Here is a 27,977-nt window from a genome sequence, read left to right on the forward strand (position 1 = left end):
TTCTGGTCTATGGGTTGTTTTTCTTTTCTTTTCTTTTCTTCTTTTTTTTTTGAGACGGAGGCTCCATCTGTCGTCCAGGCTGGAGTGCAGTGGCACGATCTCGGCTCACTGCAAGCTCCGCCTCCCGGGTTCAAGCCATTCTCCTGCCTCAGCCTCCCGAGTAGCTGGGACTACAGGCGCCCGCCACCACGCCTGGCTAATTTTTTTGTATTTTTAGTAGAGACAGGGTTTCACCGTCTGGATCTCCTGACCTCGTGATCCGCCCACCTCGGCCTCCCAAAGTGCTGGGATTACAGATGTGAGCCACCGTGCCTTTTTCTCTCTTTTTTAAACTTTTATTTTGGGTTCAGGGGTACATTGCAGGTTTGTTATATAGGTAAACTGTATGTCATGGGGGTTTGGTGTACAGATAATTTTGTCACTCAGGTAATAAGCATAGCACCCGATAGGTATTTTTTTCTGATCATCTCCCTCCTCCCACCCTCCACCCTCAAGAAGGTCCCAATGTCTATTGTTCACCTCTATGTATCTATGTTTTCTTGTTATACCTCCTACTCATAAGTGAGAACATGTGGTATTTGGTTTTCTGTTTCTGCATTAGTTTGCTTAGGATAATGGCCTCCAGCTCCAACCACGTTGCTGCAAAGGACGTGATCTCATTCCTTTTTATGACTGCATAGTATTCCATGGTGTATATATACCACATTTTCTTTATCCAGTCTACCATTAATGGACTTTTAGGTTGATCTCATGTCTTTGCTATTGTGAATAATGCTGCAATAAAGATACACATGCATATGTCTTTATAGTAGAATGATTTATATTCCTTTGGGTATATACCCAATAATTGGATTGCTGGGTTGAATGGTAATTCTGTTTTAAGTTCTTTGGGGAATCACCACAGTGCTTTCCACAATGGCTGAACTAATTTACATTCCCACCAGCACTATGTAAGTGTTCCCTTTTTCTCTGCAACCTTACCAGCATCTGTTATTTTTTGATTTTTTAATAGTCATTCTGAATTGTGTGAGATAATATCTCATTGTGGTTTTGATTTGCATTTGTCTAATGATCAGTGATGTTGAGTAGTTTTTCATATGCTTCTCGGCCACATGTATGTCTTCTTTTGAAAATTGTCTGCTCAGATCTTTGCCCACTTTTTAATGAGGTTGTTTGTGTTTTGCTTGTAAATTTGTTTAAGCTCCATAAAGAGTCTGGATATTAGACCTTTGGTTGATGCATAATTTGCAAATATTTTCTCCCATTTTGTAGGTTGTCTATTTACTCTGCTGATAGTTTTGTTTTTTGCTGTGCAGAAGCTCTTTAGTTTAATTAAATCCCCTTTGTCAATTTTTGTATTTATTGCAATTACTTTTGGTGTCTTAGTCATGAAATCTTTGTTCAGAATGGCAGTTCCTAGATTTTCTTCCAGGATTTTTATATTTTGGGGTTTTACATTTAAATCTTTAATCCATCTTGAGTTGACTTTTGTTATGTGGTATAAGGTAGGGGTCCAGTTTCAAACTTCTGCACATGGCTAGCCAGTTTGATATTCCTTTGATGCCTAGTTTATTGAGCGTATTTTAGCATGAAGGGATGTTGAATTTTATTGAAAGCCTTTTTCTGCATCTGTTGAGATAATTATGTGGGTTAGTGCTGTTTATGTCATTAATCACACTTATTGATTTGTATATGTTGAACCAACCTTGCATCCCAGGGATAAAGCCTATGTGATCGTGGTGGATTAGATTTTTGATGTGCTACTGGATTCTGTTTGGTAGTATTTTGTTGAGTATCTTTACATCTATATTAATAAAGGATATTGGCCTGAAGTTTTCTTTTTTGTTGTGTCTCTTTTAGGTTTTGGTATCAAGATAATGATACCAACTCATAGAATGAGTTGAGAAGGAGCCCTTTATCCTCAATTTTTTGGAATAGGGTCAGTAGGAATGGTACTAGCTCTTCCTTATACATCTGGTAGAATGTGACTGTGAATCCATCTGGTCCTGGGATTTTTTTTTAGTTGGTAGGCTTTATATTACTGATTTGATTTCAGAAGTTGTTTTTATTCTGTTCAGGAATTCATTTTCTTCCTGGTTCAGTCTTGGGAGGGTGTATTTGTCCAGAAATTTTTCTGTTTCTTCTAAACTTTCTAGTTTATGTATGTAGAGGTATTCATCATAGTCTTTGATTTTTTTTTTGTATTTATGTGAGGTGAGTGGTAACATCCCCTTTATCATTTCTAATTGTGTTTATTTGGCTCTTCTCTCTTTTTTTCTGTATTATCCTAGCCAGTGGTCCATATATCTTATTATTTTTTTCAAAAAACACACTGCTGGATTTGTTGGTCTTCTGTGTGGTTTTTTCATGTCTCAATTTCCTTCACTTTAGCTCTAATTTTTGTTATTTATTGTCTTCCGGTAGTTGGTTTGCTCTTGCTTTTGTAGTTCTTTTAGTTGTGATGTTATGTTATTAATTTGAGATCTTTCTAACTTTTTGATGTGGACATTTAGTGCTATAAACTTTCCTCTTAACACTGCCTTAACTGTGTCCCAGGGATTCTGATATCTTGTATCTTTGTTCTCATTAGTTTCAAAGAATTTCTCAATTTCTGCCTTAATTTCATTGTACACCCAAAGTCATTCAGAAGCAAGTTGTTTTATTTCCATAGAACTTTATGGTTTTGAGTGATTTTCTTAGTATTGATTTCTATTTATATTGTGCTTTGGTCTGAGAGTGTGATTGGTATGATTTTTTTTTTAATTTGCTGAGTATTGTTTTCTGTCGATTTTGAGGTCAATTCCGGAGTATGTGCCATGTGGCAATGAGAAGAATGTATATTCTATTGTTTGGGGGTGGAGAGTTCTGTAGATATCTATCAGATCCAGTGCTGAGTTCAAGTCCTGAATATCTTTGTTAATTTTCTGCCTCAATGATTTGTCTAATATTCCCAGTGGGATGTTAAAGTCTCCCACTATCATTGTGTAGGGGTCGGTTTTTGTAGTCTCTAACAACTTGCTTTATGAATCTGGGTGCTCCCGTGTTGGGTGCATATTTATTTAGGATAGTTAGATCTTCTTGTTGAATTGAACCCTGTGTACATTATACATGTACCATTACGTAATTTCCTTCTTTGTCTTTTTTGATCTTTGTTGGTTTAAAGTCTGTTTCATCAGAAACTAGAATTGCAACCTCTGCTTTTGTCTGTTTTTTGTTTGTTTGTTTGTTTGCTTGATAGATTTTTCTCTGTCCCTTTATTTTGAGACTGTGGATGTCTCTGCATGTGAGGTGGGTCTCTTTAAGACAGCATACCATTGGGTCTTGCTTTTTTATCCAGTTTGCCACTCTGTGCCTTTAATTGGGGCATTTAGGTCATTTACATTCAAGGGTAGTACTAATATATGCATATTTGATTCTGTCATCCTGTTGTTAGCTGGTTATTATGCAGACTTGTTTGTGTGGTTGCTTTATAGTGTCACTGGTCTGTATACTTAGGTATGTTTTTGTAGTGGCTGGTAATGTTCTTTCCTTTCCATATTTAGTGCTCCTTTCAGGACCTCTTGTAAGGCAGTTCTGATGGTAACAAATTCTGTTAGCATTTGCTTGTCTGAAAAGGATCTTATTTCTCCTTCACTTATGAAGCTTAGTTTGGCTGAATATGAAATTCTTTGCTGGAAATCTTTTTCATAAAGAATGCTGAAAATAGGCCCCAGTAGCTTCTGGTTTGTAGAATTTCTGCTGAAAGCTCCACTGTTAACCTGATGGTGTTCCCTTTGTAGGTGACCTGGCCCATCTCTTTAGCTGTCTTTAACATTTTTTCTTTGATTTTGACCTTGGAGAATCTGATGATTATGTTTCTTGGGGATGGTCTTCTTATGTAATATCTTGCAGAGATTCTCTGTATTTCCTGGATTTGAATGTTGAGGTTAGGAAAGTTTTCGTGGATGATATCCTGAAATATAATTTCCAAGTTACTTGCTTTCTCCTCATCTGTTTCAGAGACACCAATGAGTTGCAGATTTAGTCTCTTTACATAACCCCATATTTCTCAGAGATTTTATTCATTCGTTTTTATTCTTTTTTCTTTATTTTTTCTGACTGAGTTTTTTCAGAGAGCCAGTCATTGAGCTCTGATATTCTTTCTTCAGCTTGGTCTATTCTGCTATTAATACTTGCACTTGCATCGTGCAATTCTTGTAAGGTGTTTTTCTGCTCTGTTAGATCAGTTTGGTCCTTTCTTATAATGGCTATTTAATCTATCAGCTCCTGTATTGTTTTATTGTGATTCTTAGCATCCTTGGATTGCATTTTGATGTTCTCCTGAATCTCAATCATCTTCATTCTTATCCATACTCTGAATTGAATTCTATTTCTTTCATTTCAGCCATTTCAGCCTGGTTAAGACGCCTTGTTTGGGAACTAGTCTGGTCGTTTGGAGGAAATAAGGCACTCTGGCTTTTTGAGTTGCCAGAGTTCTTGTGTTGGTTTTCTCTCATTTGTGCAGGCTGATGTTTCTTCAATTTTTGAAGTTGCTGTCCTTTGGTTTGTTGTTGTTTGTTTTTTTTTCTTTGATGCTTCAGGGGATTTGATTATGGTATAATGTGGGTTTGGGTGACTGGCTTTGATTCTAGTCCACTCATGGGTCTTGGAAGACTCTCCTTCAATTACTGTCTTCATGCTCATATTTCTTTAGTCGGGTGTTCTGGCCCATGGAGCTTCCTCAGACACAGGCTACAGTTGGCAAGAAAGCTGTATCCTTCCTAGGTCAGCCCCAATCTGCTGTCTGTTTGCTTCCTAGGGAAAGACAGGTTGTGTCTCTTCACAGAGCTCCAGCAGAATGCTGGGTTGGAAGCTCAAGTGGTTGTGGCCTATCTGACTACAGGTGGTGGGGGTGGGGTAGTTTCCTGCCCTACCATCTGGGTACTTCCAGGGTAATAGGAGGCTGTGCCCCTTGGTAAATTCAGGCAGAAATAGGACTGCTGAGGCAGAAGTTCTAGTAGGAATGGGTTTCCTGGTACCAGCAGCAGGAGTGGGTGGGGATGCCCACCCTGCCATCCAGATGCTTCCTGGGATAATAGCAGACTGTGCTCACTGGCTGAGTTCCCTCAGAAGCAGGATCACTAGTCTGGAAGCTCTAGAAAGTGTTGCTCACCAGACTACCAGTGGCAGGGGTGTGCAGGGTTGCATGATCTGCCATCTGGGTGTTTTCTGGGACAACAGGAAGCTGCACCCTCTAGCTGAGTTCACACAGAAGTGGGGCCACTGGGCCAGAAGCTCTAGCAGGTGTTGCCTGTCTGGCTATCAGTGATGGGGGTAGGTGGAGTCATGTCCCTTGCCATCTGGGTATTTCTCAAGACAACACAAAGCTGCACCCTCCAGCTGAATTCCCACAGAAGCAGGAACACTGGGCCAGAAGCTCTAGTAGGCATTGCCTGCCTGGCTATAAGCAGTGGGAGTTGGTTGGGTTGCCTGCCACGCCATCTGGGTGCTTCCTGGGACAACAGGAGGCTGTGCCCATCAGCTGGGTTCATGCAGAAGCAGGGCCACTGGGCCAAAAGTTCTAGCAGGTGTTGCCTGCCTGGCTACCAGTGGCAGGTGTGGGTGGAATGTCACATGCCCTGCCATCTGGGTGTTTCCTGGGATACCAGGAAGGTGCACCCTGTGGCTGAGTTCACACAGAGATGGGGCTGCTGGGCCAGAAGCTCTAGCCAGGGGGATTCTCCCATTCCCAGTTTTGCACAGGTGGAGACCGTAAATCCCCCTGGTGGCTTTCACTTACTCACCCTTTCCCACATTGGAGAGAGTCTCCTGGCTTCATGCTGAGCCCAGATGGGCTGGTGCCCAGTTTTACTCCTCTCTGCTCTCTGTGTCCCCTGCTGCCTTGATGGATCTCAATGTGGTTTCTCAGATGATCGGCCTGCAAGGTCAGTGTTCATTAGCCCTTTTCTTTCCTTTCCATGAAATGGTGCATATGAGCTGCTTCTAGTTCACCATCTTGCCACCCCCCATCACCCCCACTTTTTTTTTTAAGAAAGAGAGTTCTTTGAAGATTTTTTCAACTTCCTGCAAGCACAACAATTCAAAAAGTAAGTTTTCTTTATGATCTAGGTGTTGTGAAGTAAATGGTGGTGATTTGCAAGGTATCTAGTATATCATTGTGTTAATAATAGGTTCATTTCAGTAATCCAAATAATGCTTTAAACATCATCACCATTTTGTCTTAGTGAAATCAAGGCAGATGAACCTAATGGCAGTGTCAGTATCCTGACTAGACCTCAAGCCCCTAGTGCCCATAGTACCCCTCTTTTCAGATGCTGAGATGTCATGTTGCTTATCGAGTGGTTCGTGACTTGGTGACAAATGTTTTGTGGTTTGGAAGGTCAACCAAGTCTGTGGACCAGTTGGGTATCAGGAATGGCTTTATGCAGTCATCCCATCACTGTTCTGTCTCTTTACTTTTTCACTGATGGGCCAAACAGCTTTTCTGATTGTATTTTTTTAAAGAAACTCTTCTTCTAGGCTTCTGGACAAGCCAGAATTACTGTGTTGTGCTTACTGAAATTCAACTGTTTTCAATGTTGGATAGTGAACAACAGAAACAACAATGAGAGAAAAAGCCACCAAATCAGTTTCTAATTAGGCCATTCCTACTGGTGCTGGTGCTGCTCCTGCTGTCGTCTATCTCCTTGTGCTTCTGCTCTATTAACAGTGGTTACTTGGGCATATGGAAAAATGCCAAGACTTGTTTCTCCTTTTTTTTTTTTTGAGATGGAGTCTCACTCTGTCGCCAGGGCTGGAGTGCAGTGGTGCGATCTCGGCTCACTGCAACCTCCGCCTCCTGGGTTCAAGTGATTCCCCTGTCTCAGCACCCCTGAGTAGCTGGGATTGCAGGTGCCCACCACTATGCCCAGCTAATTTTTTGTATTTTTAGTAGAGATGAGGTTTCATCATGTTGGCCAGGCTGCTCTCGAACTCCTGACCTCGTGATTCACCTGCCTTGGCCTCCCAAAGTGCTGGGATTACAGGCATGAGCCACTGCGCCCAGCCACCTTGTTTCTCCTCCTAAAGCCAGATAAGACTCCGACAGACCTGGGCTGGGAATTGGGGCACCTAGATTCGGGTCCAGCTCATCTTGCAAACATCACTTTTTAACATTTGAGAGGCTCTACTGTCCCATTTGGATCTTAAAGCACCTTAAAGATTATCAGACGGTAATTAAAGAGAGATGTTGTGAAGATTAAATGATTACTTCTGAAATGTTCTTCAAATGGAAAGCAGCAGGAACAGCAGCAAACTCTTACTGAGCACCTAAAATACAGAAAGTGTTAGCTCAGTGAGAACAGCTGTATAATCAACAGAGATTGGAGGACTGGATTCATGAATAAAACCTAAATAACTGCGCAAGGGAGTACATGAAAATATAATGTGTGCCTAGGGCTGCCTTTTTGAAAGTGTGACCTACAGAAAAGATCACTGAGAATACTTCATGAAAAGAAGTTTTATGTTTAAATCTATTTGGAAAGTTCTGTATTTTATATTCATTCCCTTGGGAATTTACAATGGCTAGTGATTAATTAAAAATGTTCATGAATCCTGTAGCAGGTAACCCATGTAAGCCACAATTTCCTACACTGACTTGACCAAAGAACTGATTTTCAGTAACACCTGTTGACCTGAAGAGGAACACATTTTAGAAAAGCTGATCCAGATCTTGATACTTTGGAAGGATTGTCACAGGTGTGACATTTCTGTGCAAAGTGGCAGCACACAATAAGAGGTCAGTGGAGACATGAGCAAATCGGGGAGTGTCCACACAACAGAGAAGAAAAGGAGCTGGTGCACAGCAGTCTCGCAGATAAGTTTATAAAGGGAGAAGATGTTAGCTGTGGAAAGCCTTGAATGCCAGGCCAAAGGAACTGGACTTACAGGAGGAAGCCCTGCCTCATAGTTCTTAATGGGCCTCCTCCCGAGAAACCTGTGAGCTTTGTAAGAAGCTGCCCATGGTCCTTGGCATGCATAACAGAGTCATCATCCCTCTTTCCCAGTCAAGAGACCATCAGTTTGGATCTGTGTTCTCTCCAGTCTTTACTTACACCAATGGTTCTCAAATGTCAGCATGTATTAGAACAACACAAGGGGCTGGCTGAAACACAGATTGCTGGCTCTACCAGTGTTTCAAATAGGCCCGAGAATCTGCATTTTTAACAAACATAAGGTGGAGCTGTTGCTGCTAGTCTGGTAACCACCCTTAGAATAATCCTTCAGGAATACTTTTATTACTGATCCTCTTCTTGCCAACAGTTTCTGCACTGGTGGACATACAGAGCACACAGATAATGGAGATACTTAAGATGGAACTTGAGAGAAAGATGGCTGCAGCCATCTTCCTTACTCACCAGGATCTCAGTTTCCCCACAGAATTGTACATGGCTTCATGCTTGAACCAAGACAGGGCTGGCAAACTCAAATCCTGGAAGTGTCCAGGTAGTCAGTGAAGATGAGTGAAGGAGGCCAGAGAGCCCACAGAAACACAGTTCACACAACTGATGCCATGCTAGAGTGGGGCCAGTGTTGTCAACAAGCCATCATTGTTATCTTTCTATAGGTAAAGAAACAGGGCTCAGTGAGGGTAGATAATGGGCTAAAGGTACCTCACCCAGCAGGTGAAAGAGCTCAGATTCCAAAGGGTCTAATTCCAAAATCTAAAGGGTCTAATTCTAAATCTAAGACCTTTCCTCTATATTGTCTCTGAGGATGTACCACCTCTAGGTCATGGCAGGAGGAGGTATGCAGAGTCTCCCTGGAAATCTGGATAATTTATATCTGCTGTTTCTTTCTATTGCTATTATGAGACAGAGCCACAGACACAGGGCAAATTCAGATTAAAAAAAGGGCTGAGTTTGGTAGATGCTTTCAGTTCTCCTCTACCAGGTTTAATCCTCTTGCTTCTCTATTACCAGCTTTTCACTCAGGTTTCTTGTCTAAGAGCTAATCAGGCCTTAATTGGAAATAGAAATGCATCTCTTGCTTGAGTCACAGGCTGTTAAGAAACCAGAATAGATGAGAGTTAGGCTTGCGTGAGTTTCGGCTGCTTCTACTAATGAAGCAAGTGCAAGCTGGAAATCTGCAGCCAATTTAAAGAAATGGTCTCTGTCTTGGTCTGTAGTACACAGGGTAAGGTTACCTGCTTTGATATTTGTGGCAGCATCAAGCTCCTGTGTCTATTTCAGATTCTTCATCAAATCCTAAAAAAAATTTGACCAAGAGTAATAACTGTCACACAAAATATCTCCCATGTCACATCACTCAGAATATAAGGAAGCATTATAGAGTGCAGCCCCATAAATTCAATTCACTTATAATTTAGAATACTAATAAGATATGATAGACAAATTAAATTTGTTTATAAATACCCAACTCATTTTAGACTATGTTTTGCCCCAACATCCATTAATCTTTTGATTTAACAGGGAATGTAGGGTAAGTTGAACTTTATTTCATTTTTTTTTTTTTTTGCATTGCCTCCATATTGGCCAGAGATAAGGGATAAGGAAGACAAGGCAAGGACATAGATGTGGAAAAGACCATTGGCTGTCCTTCAAAATTCACACTTCTCTGCTTATAAAGGTATTAGATCTTTTAGCTGGGCATTTGTTTTCTATTTTTCTCTGTCTATGTTGCAACTAGGTATGCTCATGTGATTAAGTTCTGGCCAATGAGATGCAAAGTGTCTTACGGCAGCTTCCAGGAGTCTTCCTTTAGAGAAAACAGCCTCTTATCCCTAGAGGCTTTTCTTCAATTAACACTTCATTTTGTTGATAGATCGCCAAAGGCAGACATACATTCTTTGCACCACCTTCCATCAAAAAGTGGAGTCTATTTCTTTACCCCTTGAATTTGGTGTTGGATGGGTCACATGTTCTGGCCAATAGGACATCAGCAAATGTGATATAAACAGCAATTGAAAGCACTTGCAGATTAGTCTTGCTCTCTCTTGCTTCTGTGAACCCTGAGCCTGTTATAGAAAAACTCTAAGTCAGCCTTCTTAGTGATGAGAGAACACAGAGATAGCAAGACCTCAGCCATGCCAGCCATCCCACTTGGGCCTAACTAAGACCCTAGATATGTAAGTCCATTGGAGACCACTAGGCCCCAGAAAAGCTGCCCCAGGAGAAAAAAATCTACCTAGCTAAACCACAGAATTATGAGAAAAACATAAATCATTATTACTTTAATCAGACTAGATGCAGAAGAATAAAGAGTGACTGGAAAACAAAACAGTAGAAAAGATTTAGACTGAAGCAAAGAGAAAAAAGATGCAAAACACTGAGAAGAGAGTAAGGTACATATGGAACACAGTGAAAAGTTTTAATATATAAGTACTTGGAATTTCAGAAAGAAAGAGGAGAGTATAATGGAAGAATGTGTAATAAATGGTGCTGGGAAAACTGGCAAGCCACACATAGAAGAATGAAACTGGACTCCTATCTCTCACTTTATACAAAAATCAATTCAAGATGGACCAAAGAATTAAACAGGAAACCTGAAACCATAAAAATCCTAGAAGACAATGTTGGGAAAATGCTTCTAGACATTAGCCTAGGCAAAGAATTCATGACTACGACCCCGAAAGCAAATGCAACAAAAACAAAAATAAATAAATGGAACCCAATTAAACTAAAAAGCTTCTGCACAGAAAAAGAAATAATAATCAACATAAAAAGACAAACCACAGAATAGGAGAAAATATTTGCAAACTACATATCCAACAAAGGACAAGTATTCAGAATCTATAAGGAACTCAAACAAATCAGCAAGAAAAAACCAAATAATTCCATCAAAAAGTGGGCAAAGTACATGAATTGACATTTCTCAAAAGAAGATATACACATGGCTAACAAACAAGAAAAGAAGTTCAACATCACTGATCATCAGAGAAATGAAAATTAAAACCACAATCAGATACCACCTTACTTCTGCAAGAATGGCGATTAAAGGCCAGGCACGTGGCTCACACCTGTGATCCCAGCACTTTGGGAGGCCGAGGCAGGCGGATCTTGAGGTCAGGAGATCAAGATCATCCTGGCTAACATGGTGAAACCCCGTCTCTACTAAAAATGCAAAAAATTAGCCGAGCATGGTGGCAGGCGCCTGTAGTCCCAGCTACTGGGGAGGCTGAGGCAGGAGAATGGCGTGAACCCGGGAGGCGGAGCTTGCAGTGAGCCGAGATTGCGCCACTGCACTCCAGCTTGGGTGACAGAGCTAGACTCTGTCTCAATAAATAAATAAATAAATAAATAAATAAATAAAAATAAACAAATAAAGAATAGCCATTATTAAAAAGTCAGAAAAACAACAGATGTTGGTGTGGATGTGGGGAAAAGGGAACGCTTATACACCGTTGGTGGGAATGTAAATTAGTACAATCTTTATGAAAAACAGTACGGAGATTCCTTAAAGATCTGAAAGTAGATCTACCATTTGATCTAGCAATCTTACTACCCAAAGGAAAATAAGTCATTATATGAAAAAGACACTTACACATGCATGTTTATAGCAGCACAATTTACAATTGCAAAGATATAGAGCCAACCTAAATGCCCATTGACTGAGTGGATAAAGAAAATGTGGTATATATACACATTTGGAATATATACCACGGGGAATGCTACTCAGCCATAAAAGGAACAAAATAATATCTTTTGCAGAAACTTGGATGGAGCTGGAGGCCATTATTCTTTTTTTTTTGAAATTATACTTTAAGTTTTAGGGTACACGTGCACAATGTGCAGGTTTGTTACACAGGTGTACGTGTGCCATGTTGGTTTGCTGCACTCATCAACTCGTCATTTACATGAGGTATTTCTCCTAATGCTATCCCTCCCCCAGCCCCCCACTCCCCAACAGGCCCTAGTGTGTGATGTTCCCCACCCTGTGTCCAAGTGTTCTCATTGTTCAATTCCCAGCTGTGACTGAGAACATGCAGTGTTTGGTTTTCCATCCTTGTGATAGTTTGCTGAGAATGATGGTTTCCAGCTTCATCCATGTCCCTGCAAAGGACATGAACTCATCCTTTTTTATGGCTGCCTAGTATTCCATGGCATATATGTGCCACATTTTCTTAATCCAGTCTATCATTAATGAACATTTTGGTTGGTTCCAAGTCTTTGCTATTGTGAACAGTGCCACAATAAACACACGTGTGCATGTGTCTTTATAGTAACATGATTTATAATCCTTTGGGTATATAACCAGTAATGGGATCCCTGGGTCAAATGGTATTTCTAGTTCTAGATCCTTGAGGAATCGCCACACTGTCTTCCACAATGGTTGAACTAATTTACACTCCCACCAACAGTGAAAAAGCGTCCTTATTTCTCCACATCCTCTCCAGCATCTGTTGTTTCCTGACTTTTTAGTGATCACCATTCTAATTGTTGTGAGAGGGTATCTCATTGGGGTTTTGATTTTCATTTCTGTGATGACCAGTGATGATGAGCATTTTTTCCTCTGTCTGTTGGCTGCATAAATATCTTCTTTTGAGAAGTGTCTGTTCATATCCCTTGCCCACTTTTTGATGGGGTTGTTTTTTTCTTGTAAATTTGTTTAAGTTCCTTGTAGATTCTGGATATTAGCCCTTTGTCAGATGGGTAGATGGCAAAAATTTTCTCCCATTCTCTAGGTTGCCTGTTCACTCTGATGGTAGTTTTTTTGCTGTGCAGAAGCTCTTTAGTTTAATTAGATCCCATTTGTCTATTTTGGCTTTTGTTGCTATTGCTTTTGGTGTTTTAGCCATGAAGTCTTTGCCCATGTCTATGTCCTGAATGGTATTGCCTAGGTTTTCTTCTAGGGTTTTTATGGTTTTAGGTCTTACATTTAAGTCTTTAATCCATCTTGAATTAATTTTGTATAAGGTGTAAGGAAGGGATCCAGTTTCAGCTTTCTAAATATGGCTAGCCAGTTTTCCCAGCACCATTTATTAAATAGGGAATCCTTTCCCCATTTCTTGATTTTGTCAGGTTTGTCAAAGATCAGATGGTTGTAGATTTGTGGTGTTATTTCTGAGGCCTCTGTTCTGTCCCATTGGTCTGTATATCTGTTTTGGTACCAGTACCATGCTGTTTTGGTTACTGTAGACTTGTAGCATAGTTTGAAGTCAGGTAGCATGATGCCTCCAGCTTTGTTCTTTTTGCTTAGGATCGTCTTGGCTATGTGGGCTCTTTTTTGGTTCCATATGAACTTTAAAGTAGATTTTTCCAATTCTGTGAAGAAAGTCATTGGTAGCTTGATGGGGCTGACATTGAATCTATAAATTACCTTGGTCAGTATGGCCATTTTCATGATATTGATTCTTCCTATCCATGAGCATGGAATGTTCTTCCATTTGTTTGTGTCCTCTTTTATTTCATGGAGCAGTGGTTTGTAGTTCTCCTTGAAGAGGTCCTTCACATCCCTTGTAAGTTGGATTCCTAGGTATTTTCTTCTCTTTGAAGCAATTGTGAATGGGAGTTCACTCATGATTTGGCTCTCTGTTTATTATTGGTTTATAGGAATGCTTGTGATTTTTGTGCATTGATTTTGTAACCTGAGACTTTGCTGAAGTTGCTTATCAGCTCAAGGAGATTTTGAGCTGAGATGGTGGGGTTTCCTAAATATACAATCATGTCATCTGCCAACAGGGACAATTTGATTTCCTGTTTTCCTAGTTGAATACCCTTTATTTCTTTCTCTTGCCTGATTGCCCTGGCCAGAACTTCCAATACTATGTTGAATAGGAGTGGTGAGAGAGGGCATCCTTGTCTTGTTCCGGTTTTCAAAGGGAATGCTTCCAGTTTTTGCCCATTCAGTATGATACTTGCTGTGGGTTTGTCATAAATAGCTCTTATTATTTTGAGATACGTTCCATCAATACCTAGTTTATTGAGAGTTTTTAGCATGAAGGGCTGCTGAATTTTGTCAAAGGCCTTTTCTCTATCTATTGAGATAATCATGTGGGTTTTGTCTTTGGTTCTGTTTATGTGATGAATTATGTTTATTGATTTGTGTATGTTGAACTAGCCTTGCATCCCAGGGATGAAGCCCACTTGATCATGGTGGATAAGCTTTTGGATGTGCTGCTGGATTCGGTTTGCCAGTATTTTATTGAGGATTTTTGCGTCGATGTTCATCAGGGATATTAGTCTAAAATTATCTTTTTTTGTTGTGTCTCTGCCAGGGTTTTGTATCAGGATGATGCTGGCCTCATAAAATGAGTTAGGGAGGATTCCCTCTTTTTCTATTGATTGGAATAGTTTCAGAAGGAATGGTACCAGCTCCTCTTTGTACCTCTGGTAGAATTCGGCTGTGAATCCGTCTGGTCCTGGACTTTTTTTTGGTTGGTAGGGTATTAATTATTGCCTTAATTTCAGAGCCTGTTATTGATCTATTCAGTAATTCAACTTCTTCCTGGTTTAGTCTTGGGAGGGTGTATGTGTCTAGGAATTTATCCATGTCTTCCAGATTTTTGAGTTTATTTGCATAGAGGTGTTTATAGTATTCTCTGATGGTAGTTTGTATTTCTGTGGGATCAGTGGTGATATCCTCTTTATCATTTTTTATTGCATCTATTTGATTCTTCTCTCTTTCTTCTTTATTAGTCTTGCTAGCAGTCTATCAATTTGGCTGATCTTTTCAAAAAAAAACCAGCTCCTAGATTCACTGAGTTTTTGAAGGATTTTTTGTGTCTCTATGTCTTTCAGTTCTGCTCTGCTCTTAGTTATTTCTTGCCTTCTGCTAGCTTTTGAATTTGTTTGCTCTTGCTTCTCTAGTTCTTTTCATTGTGATGTTAGGGTGTTGATTTTAGATTTTTCCTGCTTTCTCTTGTGGGCATTTAATGCTATAAATTTCCCTCTATACATTGCTTTAAATGTGTCCCAGAGATTCTGGTACGTTGTATCTTTGATCTCGTTGGTTTCAAAGAACATCTTTATTTCTGCCTTCATTTCTTTATTTACTGACAAGTCATTCAGGAGCAGGTTGTTCAGTTTCCATGTAGTTGTGCGATTTTGAGTGAGTTTCTTAATCCTGAGTTCTAATTTGATTGCACTGTGGTCTGAGAGACAGTTTGTTGTGGTTTTTGTTCTTTTACATTTGATGAGGAGTGCTTTACTTCCAATTATGTGGTCAATTTCAGAATAAGTGTGATGTGGTGCTCAGAAGAATGTATATTCTGTTGATTTGGGGTGGAGAGTTCTGTAGATGTCTATTAGGTCCGCTTGATGCAGAGCTGAGTTCAAGTCCTGGATATCCTTGTTAATCTTCTGTCTCGTCTATCTAATATTGACAGTGGGGTGTTAAAGTCTCCCATTATTATTGTGTGGGAGTCTAAGTCTGTTTGTAGGTCTCTAAGGTCTTGTTTTATGAATCTGGGTGCCCCTGTATTGGGTGCATATATATTTAGGATAGTTAGCTCTTCTTGTTGAATTGATCTCTTTACCATTATGTAATGGCCTTCTTTGTCTCTTTTGATCTTTGTTGGTTTAAAGTCTGTTTTATCAGAGACTAGGATTGCAACCCCTGCTTTTTTTTGTTTTCCATTTGCTTGGTAGATCTTCCTCCATCCCTTTATTTTGAGCCTATGTGTGTCTCTGCACATGAGATGGGTCTCCTGAATATAGCACACTGATGGGTCTTGACTCTTTATCTAATTTGCCAGTCTGTGTCTTTTAACTGGGGCATTTAGCCCATTTACATTTAAGGTTAATGTTGTTATGTGTGAATTTGATCCTGTCATTGTGATGTTAGCTGGTTATTTTGCCCGTTAATTGATGCAGTTTTTCAGAGCATCGATGGTCTTTACAATTTGGCATGTTTTTGCAGTGGCTGGTACCAGTTGTTCCTTTCCATGTTTAGTGCTTCCTTCAGATGCTCTGGTAAGGCAGGCCTGGTGGTGACAAACTCTCTCAGCATTTGCTTGTCTGTAAAGGATTTTATTTCTCCTTCACTTATGAAGCTTAGTTTGGCTGGATATGAAATTCTGGGTTGAAAATTCTTTTCTTTAAAAATGTTCAATATTAGTCCCCACTCTCTTGTGGCTTGTAGGGTTTCTGCAGAGAGATCTGCTGTTAGTCTGATGGGCTTCGCTTTGTGGGTAACCTGACTTTTCTCTCTGGCTGCCTTTGACATTTTTTTCCTTCATTTCAACCTTGGTGAATCTGACAATTATGTGTCTTGGGGTTGCTCTTCTCGAGGTGTATCTTTATGGTGTTCTCTGTATTTCCTGAATTTGAATGTTGGCCTGTTGGGGAAGTTCTCCTGGATAATATCCTGAAGAGTGTTTTCCAACTTGGTTCCATTTTCCCTGTCACTTTCAGGTACACCAATCAAACATAGATTTGGTCTTTTCACATAGTCCCATATTTATTGGAGGCTTTGTTCATTTCTTTTTACTCCTTTTTCTCTAAGCTTGTCTTCTTGCTTTATTTCATTAATTTGATCTTCAATCACTGATACCCTTTCTTCCACTTGGTTGAACCAGGTATTGAAGCTTGTGCATGTGTCATGAAGTTCTCATGCCATGGTTTTTAGCTCCATCTGATCATTTAAGTTCTTCTCTACACTGTTTATTCTAGTTAGCCATTCATTTAACCTTTTTTCAAGGTTTTTAGCTTCCTTGCAGTGGGTTAGAACATGCTCCTTTAGCTCAGAGAGGTTTGTTATTAACAACCTTCCAAAGCCTACTTCTGTCAACTCATCAAAGTCGTTCTCCGTCCAGCTTTGTTTTGTTGCTGGCAAGGAGCTGAGATCCTTTAGAGGAGAAGAGGCGCTCTGGTTTTTAGAATTTTCAGCTTTTTCTGTTTTCTCCCCATCTTTGTGGTTTTATCTACCTTTGGTCTTTGATGTTGGTGATCTACAGATGTGGTTTTGGTGTAGATGTCCTTTTTGTTGATGTTGATGCTATTACTTTCTTTGTTAGTTTTCCTTCTAACAGTCAGGTCCCTCAGCTGCAGGTCTGTTAGAGTTTGCAGGAGGTCCACTCCAGACCCTGTTTGCTTGGGTATCACCAGGGGAGGCTCAGTTGGAAATGCAGAAATCACCTGTCTTCTGCATTGATCATGCTAGGAGCTGCAGACCAGAGCTGTTCCTATTCGGCCATTTTGGAATGGACTGCTGGAGGCCATTATTCTAAGTAAAGTAACACACAAGTGGAAAACCAAATGCCCTATGTTTTCATTTATAAGTAGGATCTAAGCTATGAATACTCAAAGGCTTACAGAATGATATGATAGACTTTAGAGACCCAGAAATGGGAGGGTGAGAGGAGGGGTAGGGATAAAAAACTACACGTTAGGTAAATGTACACTACTTGGATGATGAGTGCACTAAAATCTCAGAATTCTCCACTATAAAATTCATCCATGTAACAAAAAACCACTTGTACCCCTATTGAAATAATTGTTTAAAAAAAGAATATGATAGAAGAAATATTTGAAAAGATATGGCTAAAAATATGACAAAACTGATTAAAGGCTTTAATGATTCATTGATCCAAGTGTTCTGTAACCACAAACAGAATGAATACAAAGAAAACCAGACCTAGGCGTACCATAGTGTATTAGTCTGTTTTGGCTACTATAACAAAATACCGTAGACTGGTGGCTTAAACAACAGACACTTATCTCATAGTTCTGGAGTCTGGAAATTTCAAGATCCAGGTGCTGGGTTTATTTGGTTCCTGGTTAGGGCCTGCTTCTTGGCTTGCAGATGACTGTCTTCCTGCTGTGTCCTCACATGATGGGGAGGGAAGTGAGGAAAGTGCAGGGATTGGTGGAATGGGAGGTGGGGATGGCGGTGGGAGTGGGGATGGGAAGAGCAAGCTATCTAGTCTTTTCTTCTAAGAGCACTAATCCCATCATGAAGACCCCATTCTCATGAACTCATTTAAACCTAATTATTTCCCAAGGGCTTTGTCTCCAAATATGATCATATTGGGGCCTAGGACTTCAGCATATGAATTTCAGGAGGTAAAACAGAGTCCATCCCACATAGTAGGCCTGCTGAAAAATCAAATATGAGCAGAAAACTATAAAAGTAACCAGAAAGGAAAGACACTTGTATTCAAAAGAACAACAATCGGGCTGATATCTAACTTTTCAATAGAAATAATACAGGCCACAACAAGACATGATGTTATCTTTAAACTTCTGGAAAAGAATAACTGCCAGCCTAGAATTATATACCTAGTGATAATATTCCTCAAAAATAAAAATGAAATAAAAACATTTTTTGACAAAAGTAGAAAATTTGTCACACATAAGCCTATAGTAAAAGAAATACTAAAGGGAGGTTTTATGACAGAAAGAAGATGATCTGGGAAGGAAATATGAAAATACAAGAAGAGATAAAAATCATCAGAAAGGGGAAACAAGTACATTAACATGACGGAATAATGACTGTGCAAAAACAATTTATTTTGAGAATAAAAATATATGTGGAGTTCAAAATGCATGACAACAATAATACAAAAGATGAGAATGGAGGTAAACTGCTAAAATTTCTTAGTATCATCAGGGAAATGGTATAAGTATTTATTTTAGAATGAAATAAGTCAAGAATTCATGGTAAAATCTCTAGTATATCCATTATTGGCTGCCCAAATTTATAATGCACAAGCTAATAGAGTTTAAAATTGGAATGAAAATATTTCATCACTCCAAAAGAAGTCAAGAAAGATGATTAAAAAGAATCTGAAACAAATAGTTCAAATAAAAATAACCCAAAAAGTATATCTAAACTCAGTTTATATTTAATGCAAAGGGACTAGGTAATTTCAATATAAAAATTAGATTCTCAGACTGGGCAAAAAGAAAAAAAAAACAACTATATATTTTTACTTTGTATAAAAAAACAGAAAAGTTGAAGGTAAATATATGGGGGAGGGGATGGGGGCAGGAAGAAAGCTGTACCATGCAAATACCAACCAAAAGAAAGCACAGATGGCTTCACTGCTGAATTCTTTTAAACTTTTAAGAAATAATACAAATCTTTCACAGATTCTTCCTGAGAACAGAAAAGGAGGAATACTTCACTTTCCAAATCTTGATTTGTTCAACTTAATATTGATATTAAGACCTAACATCAAAAAAGGAAAATTACAGGCCAGTATCTCTTAATACTATAGGTGCAAAAATCCTATTAAAAATACTGATAAATCATGTTCAACAATATATAAAAAAGGTTAATCTGAAGTTGAGTGTTTCCTAGAAATTCAGCACTGGTTTGAAATTCAAAAATCGATTAACATAATTTAACTACATCAACAGAAAAAGGAATAACAATACATTATTTTAATAATTGTAGAAAAATAACTTAATAAAAGTAAACACTCACTTATAATGAAACCCTAGAAAAGTAGGAATATAAACAGACTTAATCTAGTAGAGTATATTACACAAAACTTGTACAAATCATCCTAAATAGTGAAATAGTGAACATTCTGCCCTTGAGACCTGCAGTGTGACGAAGATGCTTGATCTCATTGCCTGTAATCAACATTGCACTAAAGATTTTAGGCATTGTAACAATGTAAGAAGAAAAGTGGAAGTATTAGAAAAAAATTGTTATTATTTGTCATTATTGGCTGGCCCAAAGCATCTATAGACAGACTTAGAATAAGTGAACTTTTAGAATTAATAAGTAAATTTAAAAAGTACTTGAGCTAAATGGTCAATATATAAATGTCAATGATATTTCTTTATATTAGGAAAAAACAATATGGAAAATAAAATTTAAATTTTATTTTATGAATGCAATTTACAATTATATAAAATGTATCAAAGATTTAGGAATATATATAATGAAAGATATGCAAGACCTCTATGTTGAAAACTAAAAATCACAACAGGAAGACTTCAAAGAGTACCCATACAAATAGGGAAAATATATACTGTTTATTAAATAGAGCACTCAATATTGCAAAGGTGTCACTTCTCCCCAAACTGACCTACAGATTCAATGCAACTCAAGTCAAATTACATAAGGCTGTGTCTTGGGGACATTTGATAGTCTGATTTAAAGTATTATAGGGAAATGCAAAAGGACCAGTATAGCCAAGCCAATGTTGAAGATGAGGTTGAGAGATATTGAGATTATTATACAATTATATTAGTCAATATAAGTTTCAGCAAATAGATCCATGGAACAGAATGTAGAGGTCTGAAACAGACCTATATATAAGCATCACCTGATTGTCACAAAAGTAACACCACAGTGGAATGGAGAGAGGAGGGTCCTTTCAATAAATGATACTTGAGCCCCTACTTCACACTATTCACAAAACCCAATTCCAGTTAGATTATTGATTTAAACTTAAATGGCCAACCTTAATGTTTCTAGGAGATAGCATAGAAGAATATCTTCATGACTTTAGTATAGGTAAAGGTTTCTTGAATGGGACACAGAAAGCATGAATACTTAAGGAAATGATTGATAAATTGAGATTTGTTAAAATTAAGAACTGTTTCATTATGAAAATTCCATTAAGGAAGTGAAAGATACCCCAGAGTGGAAGAAAATATTTGCAATGCATGTATTAACAACATAATGAATTTTGAGATATCATTGTAAAAAGATAGACAATTCAATAGAAAAATGGGCAGTTCACAAAAGGGGATATAAGACATATGAAATATGCTCAGCATCAGGAAAAATGCAAATTAAAACCACAAGAACTCAAACTCTATGACCCAGTAATTCCATTGCTAGATATATGTCCCATAGAAATGCTCTCTCCTTCCCCACATCTCCTTCATATTCTCCAGCTCCTAGGGGGCCCCTTTCCCAGTACCTCTGGTCAGAAAGGCATGGTCCATGCAACCTGAGTTGCCTTCTGAGCAAATCAGTGAGAAAAAAAGATAAAAGAAAAAAGTAAATAAAAGGAATCTTCCCATTTCAAGTCCTTCCCTGAGAGAACATCCATCTCTCTAACCAGAGGACTGGGAAATAAAGTGAAAATAAAATAAAACAAAGCAAAAACAATACACAAACTTCCCCCTATAGCAATATGGAAGTATGGAAACTGTATGGAATGCATATAAACTGGTTAGACAGAATAATCATAGCACAAACTTAGTCAAAAATAAAACCTATAATTGACATTGAATTTATTTGTTGCTTCCTAATGACAAAAAATGAGAGGGGGATATGATTGCATCGGATTGACTCTTTGGACTCTGTATCTAAAGCTTTTCTTAAATGTTTCCACTTTCAGAATCTTTTTTTTTTTTTTTTTTAATCCTCAAGCAATGGTTTCTGAGCTGGCAGCCAATTTCTCAGAGAGCTGGGAGCTGCCACAGTGTTGGAAGGAGTGGACCGTTAGCCTCTGAGACATCCCCTGCTTGTCAGCATCAGCTCCAGGAATACAGGGGAAGTTGGAACAGACCCACAAGTGTCTCCAAGGGGCTAAGTGGAAGAGAATGGCTGGTCATCTATTCTTTGTTCATTCATTTAGCACATGTCCACTGAGTGTCCCACACATGCCTAGAACTCACTCATCAGGGGACACAGACCCAGGCTCCCCTATACTTGTTAGTCACCATTTTACTTCCTTCAAACACCTTTTGCTTCCAGCCCTGGAGTGAGAGCTGACTGTGTAGTCCCTGCCTGAGTGTCCTAAGACCATGAGGCAGGGCACTTGAGCCTGAGACTTGAACATCAAACCCGACACTTGATGGCAAGAACACGAAAGGCTACATTTGGGAGCATCTTCAGAGAGAACTAGTCAGTTATGTGACCCCAGGCAAGGCACTTTACCTCTCTGAATCTCTTTTCTTTGTCTACAAAATAGTGAAAACATAGTGACCTACTCAGAGGGTTACTGTGAGATTAATAATATAACTCTGTAAAATATATACTGGACACAGTAGAATCTTTACCCAACAAATGCAATCCTTTTCCTCCTTCTCTTCTTCCTCTTACAATCTCTTGGCTGCTTCATCAATCTCCCACTTGGACCTTAAGCCACACCCTGAGACCTGGAGAGGCTTCCAGAAAAAAATATCTTTCTGCTAGGGAGAGCACCCTTCCACCTGGGAAACACAGAAAATGAAAGTAGCTGGGTCTCTACCCCACCAGCCTTGTGAAGTCAGTATGCCTTCACAAGCTCTAGGGCAGTGCTGCTCAAACTTTAGTGTTCACTCAAACTACTTGGAGACCTTTGTCAAATATATCTTCTGCTTCAAATTGGTCTAGGGTGAAGCCCTGGATATTGTATTTTTACCAGGTGGTGCTGATCATGCCAGCTCATGAACTACACTTTAAATGGCTCCTTCCACCTCAGAGCATCCAGCCCCAACCTTCTTCCTATCTGGCATCCCCATTCACACCTCCTATTATACCCTCTCTTGCTTATCCTCCAAGAAGGAATGTTCTGAGGGTGGTTGCTTCTCTTTCTGGGCCCATCCACACTTGGCATTTCATTCTTTCCCTCACCAAGCTCCAGATGCTGTGGAGGGAGCACAGCCAATCACCCTGAAGACTGAAGTCCTCAGCCTAGGAGCACTAATGTACCAGTCCCTAGCAAAATTTCACACAGCCTCCACTAACAACCACATTCTTAGACACAAAGGAAATCACAAACACTACTGATGCTACTTACAGTCAAAGAAAGTATATGAAGATTACACTACTGCACACAATCAGAATCAAAGGCAAAGTATCCTACTCAACCAACATCACAGATAGGTCTTCAGGAAAAAGTCCTTGCCTACAAAAGCAAATCCAAAAAACTGGAAGAAGTGATTGTTATACCAGGTATAGATAGCAGTGTAAAAACTTAAGAAACATAAAAAAGCAAGAAAATGTAACACCTCTAAAGGAACGTTCTCTATTGCTGGAGAATAGGCTCATTGGAATCTAGCAATAGAGTCCAATGAAAAAGACATTTATGAACTCCTGGATAAAAAATCCAGAATATTGACATTCAAGAAGCTCAGTGAAATACATGATAACACAGAAAGATAATACCAAAAAATCAGAAAACAATTCAAGATATGAAAGAGAAATTTACCAAAGAGGTAGATACCATAAAAAAGAACCAAACAGAAATTCTGGAGCTGAAGAATTCACTTACTACAAAACAAAATACATTTGAAAGCTTCAATAATAGACTAAATCAAGCAGGAGAAAGACTTTTAGAACTTAAAGACAGGTGTTCGGAAATAATTCAGTCAGACAAAAATAAGAATATAAAAGAACGAACAAAGCCTATGTAATATATAGAACACAATAGAGTGACCAAATGTGTTTAAATTTTTGGTGTTCCAGAAGGCAAAGAGAAAACAAAAGAGATAGAAAACCTATTTAATGCATAATTGCTGAAAACTTTCCAACTCTAGCAAGAGATTTATACATCTAGATACAGGAAGCTCAGAGATTTCCAAACAGATAAAATTCAAGAAGTTCCTCTCCATGGCGTATTATAGCTAAACTGTCAAAAGTCAAACACAAAGAGGGAATTCTAAAAACAAGAGAAAAGCATTTACTCACATATAAGTGAACTCCTATCAGATTTATAGCAGATTTCTCAGCAGAAACCTTACAGGCCAGGAGAGAATAGATGAATAGAATGATATATTTAAAGTGCTAAAAGGAAAAAAAACACCCTGGCAGCTAAGAATACCATACCCAGCAAAGTTCTTTCATAAATAAAGGAAAAATAACATCTTTGGCAGACAAGCAAAAGCTGAAGGAATTCATCACCACTAGACAAGTTCTATAAGAAATGTTTAAGGGAGTCCTACACCTGGAAGTGAATGAATGGTATCTACCATCATGAAAATACATGACAGTATAAAACACACTGGTAGAGAAAACAAACAAATAAGTAAGAGAAAGAATTCAAATGTTACCACTACAGAAAACCACCAAACTCCAATGACAAACAATAAAAGAGAAAGAAAGAATATATTAAATATTTAGAAATTAGTTAATAAAGTGACAGGAAAAAACCCTCACATATCAATAATAACTTTGAATGTAAATGGTCTAAACTTTCCACTTAAAAGATATAGACTAGCTGAATGGATTAAAAAACATGATCAAACTATTCCTGCCTGTAAGAGCTCACCTCACCTATAAAGACATATAGATTGTAAATGAGTGGAAAAGGATATTCTAAGGAAACAGAAACCAAAAGTGAGCAGGAGAAGCTATACTTATATCAGATAAAACAGAGTTTAAGTAAAAAAAAAGATAATGATAATTTCATTAACTATCATTATCATTGATAATTGATAAAAATTGATATATCATATCAATTATATATTATAGATCAATTACTGATAATAATTGATAATGATAGTTGACAATGATAATCTTTTGATTAGGAATTAATATCCAGAATATACAAGGAATTCAAACAACTCAATAGTACAATGACAAATATTCCCATAAAAAAATGGGCAAAGGACATGAATAGACATTTCTCAAAAGACATACAAATGGCCAACAGGTATATGCAAAAATCTCAACATCACTGATCACCAGGAAAATGCAAAGCAAAAGCACAATGTGATATGTAAATCAGCATAGCCACTATGGAAGACAGTACAAAGATTTCTCCAAAAACTAATAATAGAACTTCTATATGATTCAGCAATCCCACTACTGGGCATTTATCCAAAAGAAATCAGTATATCAAAGGGATACCTGCACCCCCATATTTATTGCAGCACTATTTACAATAGCAAAGATAAGGAATCAACCTAAGTGTCCATCAACAAGTGAATAAATAAAAACAGTGGTATATTACACAATGGAATACTATTCAGCTATATAAAAGAAGGAAATCATGTCATTTGCAACAACATGGATGGAACTGGAGGATATTGTGTTATGTGCAATAAAACAGGCACAGAAAGACAAATGTCACATGTTCTCACTCATATGTGGGAGCTAAAAAAGTTGACCTCATGGATATAGAGAGTAGAACGATGAATACTAGAGGAAAGGACGGGTATGGGTGGGGGCAGTTGAACAGAGGTTGGTTAATGCGTACAAACATATAGTTAGATAAGAAATAAGTTCCAACGTTTGATAGCAGAGTAGGGTGACTATAGTTAACAACAGTGTATCATATATTTCAAAATAGCTAGAAGAAAAGACTCGAAATATTCCCAACACATAGAAATAATAAATACTCGAGGTAATAGATCTCTCAAATACTCCGATGTGATCATTATATAAAACATTATATGCATTAAAATATCACATGTACCCCCATAAATCTGTACAAATATATATCAATAAAAATTTTTAAAGAAAAAGGAGCTTAAATTTTGCAAATAGAAAAATTTTTCCTTTACAGAGTCCCACTGTTTCTCATTCACATAAAAGGAATCATCCAATCTACAATCACAAATTGGGCATCACACTGTGCTTGGCAGTTTGAGAGATGATGATAGACAGAGCATGTGCAGGTTCTCACCAAATGCTGGGGAGCCAACAAGCTTAGTTACCTCCCTGATGCCTGATGGGAAGCCTGTGGCTTAGAGGATCACTTAGGGCCCAGAGGGGAACCCAAGAAGGGTCCTCTGGGCAAAGATCAGCCCCACTCTGGAAATTCCTTCTTGGGTTTCCAGGGAAATGCTTCCCTGTCTCTCTTTCTTATCTCTGGGAAGGCCCTGCAGAGTGCTCCCTGACCTGCTTTTCTTATTTATTTATTTATTTATCTATTTATTTATTTATTTTTCAGATGGAGTCTCACGCTGTTGCCCAGGCTGGAGTGCAATGGTGTGATCTTGGCTCACAGCAACCTCCGCTTCCTGGGTTCAAATGATTCTCCTGCCTCAGTCTCCCAAGTAGCTGGGATTACAGGCACCAGCCACCGCGCCCAGCTGTATTTTTAGTAGAGACAAGGTTTCACCATTTTGGCCAGGCTGGTCTCGACACTTGACCTCGTGATCCACTCGCCTCGGCCCCCCACAGTGCTGGGATTACAGGTACAAGCCACCCCACCCAGTCTGACCAGCCTTTCTTAAAAGAAGCCTTACCCTAGCAAATGAACAGTGAGGAAGAATACCAATTTAGTCAGTCTACCAGGAATTATATTCGGGAGGGTAGTGGAAACTTATTAAAAATACCTTAAAAAATTTGTGAGTCTAGCTGTATTATGTGAAATCCTTTCCCCTGGAAACCAAATCTCACAATAGCTATCTTATAGAAAGGGGCACCCAACAACATTGTTTCATATTCTGGGTTATGGTTACTAATTAGGCCAAGGGCAGTGGTTCATGCCTGTAATACCAGCACTTTGGGACGCCGAGATGGGCAGATCACGAGGTCAAGAGATCGAGACCATCCTGGCCAACATGGTGAAACCCTGTTTCTACTAAAAATACAAAAATTAGCTGGCCGTGGTGGCATGTGCCTATAGTCCCAGCTACTCGGGAGGCTGCAACAGGAGAATCGCTTGAACCTAGGAGCCGGAGGTTGCAGTGAGCCAAGATGGGGCCATTGCACTCCAGCCTGGCGATACAGCGAGACTCCATCTCAAAAAAATAAAATAAAATAAAATAAAATAATAATAATGACATAAATTAAATGAAGTTGTTACATTAAAGTGGAGTTTAGTGGATTCTACTCTTCCACACATATGGTTAATTCATCACTACAGAGATTCATCCAGATTAAAATTGTCATCAAAATAACATAGCACTGGAATTCTTTAGTTTAACTCATGCAAGAGGCTTCACAACAAAAATTTCCTTGTGACACACACATCATTTCTTTCAACCTTCAAATTAATGCTTTCAGTACTGTTCTGCTTTCCCCATCCCACAGCCATAAAAGCAGATCCTGACCATCTCCCGGACCTGCCTGTTACTTCTCCTTCTCTCCCTCTTCTCTCTGGAAGCACATTAGTTTTGCTGCTGCAGTTTCCTATCTTTTCTTCACCCCTACTTACAACCTCATTCTTAGAACTTCTTTAAAAATATGGAAAAACTACAAAAAAATGTCCATTGGAAAGCACTCATGTATCTCCTTTCAAATTCTGAGTTGAACATGAAATTCTCAGTGTGTACCAGCCCCTCCCCTAAATGGAAAACTGACTAGTATCTGCAGCACCAAAGACTACAGGCAACTCAGATGAGGCACCAAGGATGAAAACTGTGGACTTTCTCCTTAAAAATGTCACCACTGTGCAGCCTGGGCTCCATACACACATTATCCTTGCCAAAATGACCAGTGAGTTGACTCATATGTAGCTTAGAGGTTGAATATCCATGTGATACCCTTATGAGAAGCCCCAAAATTACTAATCAACTCCAACCCCTGGAAGCAGGTTAAACCTACTCATGGGTGATTCTCACTGGAGCAATATGATAAGATGTAAAAAGTATGTGCTTTGAAATCATGGTAAACCTGGGTTTAAATTGAATCTTGCCCCTCACCAGTTGTGCAAAGATGGATAAGTTACTTAACCTCTCTGAGTGTGAGTTTCCTGAAATGTAAAATGGTGATATTATTTGCATCTATGTTTTTGTGTAGAGTATTTAGCATATTTCCCGAGACAGGGTAAGTGCTGAATAAATCTGACACAGTAGATACTCAAGATCTGGGAGCTATTGCTGATGGCGAGTAGAATGAGAGTGGGAAGAATGCTTCTGTAAAAGGTGATTTAGAAGTAGAGAAAAGGCAAATGTTAAAGCATCTCACCTTTTCTGAAAATCTGCTTTCTCCTCCTTGTTTCTTGTCTCCTCCTCTAGCAGCTGGGACACAGCATCCTCTAAAGCCTTGAAGTTCCTCCTTGGAATGCCCTTTCTGATACTGCTTAGCAGCCACCATTACATTTTTAAATAGCCATATTGATTTTTCCTTGTCTTTACCAGCAAAATCCTCCAGGCTCTGTTGACAGAGCAAAGCACTCGCTCTGCCTCTTTCAAGCTCTCTTCAAATGCAAGTGCACTGCGTTAGCTCTTTATGCCTTCGTTTGGGAGGAA

The 27,977-nt window shown here is 38.8% G+C and overlaps 1 long non-coding RNA gene across 2 annotated transcripts; it reads right to left on the reverse strand.

Moving 5' to 3' along the window:
* Window positions 1-3: 3 nt before the first annotated feature.
* Window positions 4-27,977, reverse strand: LOC117979629 (uncharacterized). 2 transcript variants are annotated; one of them, XR_004670511.3, is made up of 3 exons: window positions 27,694-27,977; window positions 5,784-5,917; window positions 4-4,794 (listed from the first exon to the last, which is right to left on the reverse strand). It is a non-coding gene; the product is annotated as an uncharacterized LOC117979629 (long non-coding RNA). The 2 variants fall into 2 exon arrangements; XR_010111529.1 differs by having other exon boundaries at window positions 4-5,917.

Source organism: Pan paniscus, chromosome 2 (genome assembly GCF_029289425.2).
Source record: "Pan paniscus chromosome 2, NHGRI_mPanPan1-v2.0_pri, whole genome shotgun sequence".
In the NCBI taxonomy this organism is placed as follows: Eukaryota; Metazoa; Chordata; class Mammalia; order Primates; family Hominidae; genus Pan; species Pan paniscus.